The sequence below is a fragment of the Neopsephotus bourkii genome, unplaced genomic scaffold (genome assembly GCF_033783945.1).
Source record: "Neopsephotus bourkii isolate Nb327-2 ecotype Australia unplaced genomic scaffold, CSIRO-AGI_Nbou_v1 NB_1760, whole genome shotgun sequence".
NCBI lineage: Eukaryota > Metazoa > Chordata > Aves > Psittaciformes > Psittacidae > Neopsephotus > Neopsephotus bourkii.
In genome coordinates, this window is record NW_026902234.1 from 8498040 (window position 1) to 8504187 (window position 6148).

General features: G+C 39.6%; 1 protein-coding gene across 13 annotated transcripts in view; it reads right to left on the reverse strand.

Moving 5' to 3' along the window:
- The window catches only part of ATP11A (ATPase phospholipid transporting 11A), a 117832-nt gene that overhangs the window by 91306 nt on the left and 20378 nt on the right, over nucleotides 1–6148 (reverse strand). The gene's annotated exons all lie outside the window — the stretch shown is intronic.

Below are 6148 nucleotides of genomic sequence, written 5' to 3' on the forward strand. Positions count from 1 at the left end.
TCAGCAATCCACATTCATCTTCTTCAATGCTACTGGACTGTCCTTGAGAATGCCTAAAAAGCTTCTTACCTGAGGCATGCTTCTGCCTTCTGTGCAAAAATTTTCTTCCAATTCCCCTTTTCTGCCATCACTGCCTAACCCATTCTCATTAGCAAGCCAAGACACCACTTTGGATGCTGGTCTGTCTTATTCTAGGTGTGTTTCTTGGGGTCTTGAAATTACTAAGAGCATGGCCCTGATACAACTTGTACTGTGGTTTATGGTGGACTTGACAGTGTTAGGGTAACAGACTTGACGATCTTTTCCAACCTAAATGATTCTCTGGTCCTACGTCTTAGCCTAACAGTCCAAAGACAATGAGACTTGGTTGAAACAAACCAGCAGACAAATTACTACCTCCGCTAACAGCAGATGTTAGGAACTGGCTAAAGAGGAGCAACAATATGGCAAACAACAATCCTTGCTTACAGTCTTGAGCTAATTCCAGCTTAGATGCTCTCCAAGTAGGATATAGCTTCTACGTATTTAGATGCATGCTTCATTACAAAATGTTAGCATACAGCAAAATACTTGCATTACATTTATTATCACATCAAGCTGGATTACACTGCAACCTTTCAATTCTGTCAAGCACTTCTGATGTAATTCACTAGCTGCCAAAGTCTCATGATGCCTTTTGTTGTACCCTCTTGGAATGTTTTATAACCTGCAGCTACTCTGTCACATCATCTGACTCCATATACAAAATAACGTAGTGGGCATCAGATCACTGAATCTGGCCTGCTTGAAGGGTGAAAAATTTAAGTCACAGCTCAGAAACAAAGTAATGTAGTGTGGCAGCCTTTTATTAATAGCATGAAAGCAAGTAGAGCATGGAATAGCTTTCTTATTACACTAATAATGACGTTAGATTACAGTATGCTCATTTTTTGTCACATTATATAGTCATTGCTTCTGGAAGGACAGAGGATGAGAACCTTGGTCTAGTTGTTTAAGCATGGTTATTTTTTTCCAAGAGTTTGGAGGCTTCTTGGTTTTGTTGTTTTAAGAACTATCATGACTAGCAAACTACCACCAATACATATGCTGTTAAATATTGTCTAGTCACAATTTCTCATTCTTGTTCTGTTTCAACTTTCTATTGTGATTAGAAAAGATATTTCAGTACCAAAATGTTTACGAAGCAACCAAACAGAATCCTCAACTGCAAGATTAGAAGAGCTTCACTGTCCTTGTCACACTGCTCAATCCTGCCAGTTTCTGCTTCCCTCAGAGCCCTGTCTTTCCTCCTCCTATGGGAAAAAAAACAAAACAACTTCGTAAGCACTGATGGTGACACCTCAGCATGCCCCAGCCTGAGCCTGTGAAATCATGAACAGTTACAAGAAAAAAGGTGAAGTCCAAATTCCTCTACCTAACAGCTGAGTAAAGTCTGAGTCTGCTCATCAACACTGCATGGTGACTGCAGCAGATGAGAAGCAGAAGACCATTCCCCCATCCACCACAGGCTCGTCTATTACAGACATTAAAATAATAACAACATACCAGATGAACCTCACGTGCTCACCCAGCAGGGAGAGCTCAAGGAAACACATAAACCCAAAGATATGCCCACTCCTCCAAATAAAAACACAGCTAAAACCAGATTGAAATTGCTTTATTTATTTAAATAAATCATTTTATTTGCAGGAAGTGAAATTTGAGTTATTTTCCATATAAGCATCACTGCCTTTTACAGTTTATTTTTCTGCACAAAGCTACAGCTGAGGTGCTCAGACTAAACTCTCAACACCTGTTAAAATGACATACCTTGTGCATTACCATACTGCCAAGCATAACAGGTACCATCACACTGCAGATAACTGAGTAGAATTTAAACAGACAAATCAGGAAGATGTCTAAGGTTCTAAGTGTACATCTTGCTAGCACATCTCTTCCTGCCCTTTAGTCAACATAACCTACTTTTATTTGTTGTTCTAATAACATGCTAATCATTGCCAGGAACAAAAATACAAAGAAGACAAAGTGCCAGGAAAAGTCTAATAAAAAAAGTGCACTTACAGCAACACTGAATAATCTCTACAGTGTGTCTTCTAAAGTTCCTTCCATGGTATCACTATTAGATACACACATGCTTGTCTTTTAGGCTTGATCCTTGCTAGGGTTCACACTCACTGGTGCACCCACTCCAGTTACTGGCATTTACATCTTCTCATTACAGCATCTGCAGTTGCTGGTACCACAGGCCTTTCCACCCGGTGATCCCATTCAAGTCACTGTGCTCAAACACCCATCACACATACTCAGGAAAAGAGAAAGTAGACAGGATCTACAGAGCAGGTGAAGGGTATGGACAAATAAGCATACAAACAAACACCCTATTTACATGCAACTAACCTTTTTTTTTATCCCCTATCCCACTATTTTCCCCACACTTGCTCCTCCCCAAATGACACAGATCCCCCTCTTCTCCACCTTTGGTTTGTCCCCTAAATATACCATAGCAAGTCCTGTCCCATTCTGAAATGTTCTTTCCCTCCCTCAGTCCAAAATATGCTCAGCATTGGGTGGTTTCACTTGTGGGCAACATGGCTTACAATCTCCTGTGGCAACCCCAGACAGAATTTTGCTTTCCTACAGGTTCTCCTTGCCCATATTTTACCTCTGTATTCTTCCACTAGCTTGTGGAGATGGGCCTCTAAGGGGCTAGTACCTCCCAGGATGGGCCTCCAATACTATTCAGGTACGTCCAACTGCCATTGTCTCTCCCCGCTACTCTGAGTGCGCAGACAAGCTTCTATCACATAAGCTAAGACTTTGTTCACTTTGAATACTTCACTTGAAAGCTCCAGAAAGGTTTGAGATCAGAATGGTTTAGTAGTTTTGATACATTGATGCAAGTGCAATAAGCAATTAAGAGTATCAAACTTAGGCATCAGGCAGATGTGTGCTTTAACCTGTCTTCAAAGAACAGACTTCTCAGTGCTAATGCCTGGCTAATAGTTAAATGGAAATCATGTAAGGAGAAGGCAATAGCAGGCAAGTCACCTCACAGTGCTTTCACTGCTTTACCTACCCTGCAGCACAGTGGGCCACGTCTGCCACTCCTGTCAATGGACAGACCACCTGCTGTCAGATGTTGCTGAAAAGATTAAAACCTTCATTTTAGTCAACCAGTTTTACCAGAAAGCCCACTCTGCTGAGAGCATTCACTGGATGAATTCTAGTTTTCACTGTTACCACTAGGTTGCAGGATCCTGGCCAAATAATTTATCCTGTCCCAAACTCAGCATTCTCTGTGAAATAAATTTGTCCAGTTCACCCAGCTCTAGAAGCAAGGACAGCAATTCACTATCACTTAAGTCCTTGGTTAAGTCTTCAAGCATGCCCAGTACTGACCTAACTGATCTCCCAAGGTCAAAATTACGAGTTCTCGAACATATTAAATACATTACATATTGCGCTGTACTGGGGGAAAGTGTGGGGGGTGTTAGAAACAGTGGTATCAGCTCCTAAAAAGATTTAATTCCTCTACCAGCAACTGTATATAAGATGGCTTATCCTTATGAGAAACAGGCATATGAACAGCTGCCTTTAAAACTCACTCCATTAACCAATACATACAGAATACCAAACCAAAGGTTAATAATCTTGTTTTGTAATAAAAATACTTGCTTCATAATTGCTAACATTTTGTTCTTCAGTCATCCTACTCAACAGGTTTTCTTAAGAATGTAAAACTATCAGTTGTATGCCACTTTCAGCTTTAAGATGTTCAGATGACCTGATGCAATATCTCAGTCTTTTCATTTGCCATTTAAGTCTTAAGGACTTAAACCAATACAGACTTGTTCCTGAGAAATCTAAACTGCATGTCAGTCCCCACCGAGTGCCCTTCTTTCATTTTTGGTGGCTTAGGCTTGTCTTAGCCTAGAACAAGAAACAATTCAATAACAATTCAGTCACAAAACCAAAAATTTCAATGAACAAAAGGTTAATTTGCCACTGGGCAACTGTCAGTTGTTAAACTCCACTTTCTCAGCAACTGACCTGATGACTAGAGAAATGAGAGCTACACTTTTCCCTTGAAGCGGACTCAGAGAGTGTATAATAATAGTTAGAAGGAAGGATGCTTCACAGTATCACTGCTGGAGAACGCTGAAAGGGAAGGCCATTCCATAAAAACATTAGAAAGCTGTGCCAGTAATAGAGAGAATGAAGTTATCCACAATGTGTAACAGCCACATACAGGATGCATTACAACATAAAAGCTTCCAAAATGCACACACAAGGAATAGAGATTACATTAGAGGCACATCCTGAAATAACTCTACAGTAAAAAGGGATTTTTTTCTTTTTCAGTACACAGAAGTAGTATAACATCTATACACAGCATCAGAATACATTGTGAGGGCTTTATCCTCTAAGATTAAAACATGACTTTTTGAAGTCTGTAATATGAATACAGAGCAGTAACTGACAAGAAAATAAACAAAACTTCATTCTAAGTTCAAACAATTTACTTAACCATACTTGAGTGAATTGTCTTTTGATAACTGGCATGACAGTATGCAATACCACCAGATTCAGAGAACACAAAGGAGGAAATCTTAAATCGATTTTAGAAAAACATTTTCTAGTTCTTTACACAGGCAACACTTTCTTCCTTCTCCATTTATTTCCACCTCTACTGCAGAAATACCAGACCAAGAGTCACATTACTCTAGGTCATCAATGTTATAAATATGGTACTGTAGGAAAGTGTTATTGTCTGAGCAGTTGCTTCTACTGATTAGGCTTTTATCGCTATCTCGGTAGTGGTAGATGAGCAATGTTAGCACTGCGGTACACAGTAATATTGCTAATCAAGAGAACAAAACACACTTTACAGCGTATTCATCAGGGAGGCATCTTGCAAACAAATTGTGCTGCAACAGAAGCCTTCAGGGGCTTCTGCAGAAACAATCAGGAAAAAAAAAAGGATACCCTTAGTCTCTCATACTTCTTGACTCCCAACACCTTCCAGATTCCTAGATAATAGAAAAAGTTCTCTTCATGCAGGAACAGCATCTTTCAGTGAGTATCCTAACAACTAACCTTTGGAACTGGGGCTAGGAATTCTTGAGTTTAATTTAAGCTTACACCTAAACTGATCAACACTGACAAGTGATTAATTCTTCAAACATTTTAATTACTTGAGGCATGTAATTAAAGTCCCAGTCCACAACATGGTATGCTCTAATAAACAACTGAGGTTTTTACATCACTTTTTAAAAGTTCCACTCTCTCCCTGCTTCTCTTCCACACCAAACTGCAGCTCTTCACTTGCCTGTAACTTTTCCATGACAATTGTTTTTATTTTATCAGAACTGGAAAAGTGCATGACCCACAGCCACATTAGGCCACTAATGCATGGATACAGTTCAAGGACAACATGAAAGGCTGCATGTACCTACAACTAATCAACAAAAATACTCAAGAGTATTAAGACCTCTACAAGAAAAGCCTTTGCTCAACGGACAACCTGTTTCTGTCTAGCTTGCCTTTCTATTGAAAGCATGGCTTGCTGATCACCAGCCGTTTCGGAAGAATTTGTTTCATCAGCCTTTCTCTAGGATGCTTTTTTAATTAGAAAGCTAAGCTAATAATTTTCCCCTCTTCTTATTTCAAGGAGCTAAACATAGCAAGAACAGTACTTTATTCAGTTTTCCTTTCTTACATCAGTCTCCTTACCCAAAGAAATAAGGAATGGCTCTGCTACGAGAAGCATATCCTGAAGCTACTCTGCATATAAACAGAGTAAGAAGGCTGGAATTTATGTTTGACTCAATCTTATGAGTTTCAACATTTCATTCCCTACAAGCCACCCAATTTTAGGACTTTTAAGAATCACAGGTATACTCAAGATTGCAAAGACAATGCAGACCACTTAAGAGCTGAAGTCAGATGGCAGCCCTGGACAGGAAGACTCCCACATAAGGGCTAAGATTTTCCTCCAGCCTGAAGGAAATAATAAGCCTTCCTACAAAAGAACAAACTAATAGCACAGCCTGCTAAAAGAATTTCTGGTAGGAGGTCCCAAAATGCATTCAGAAAAGGACAGGAGAAAACTACAAATGTGCTTATAAAAGGCTCTTAGTATGAAACC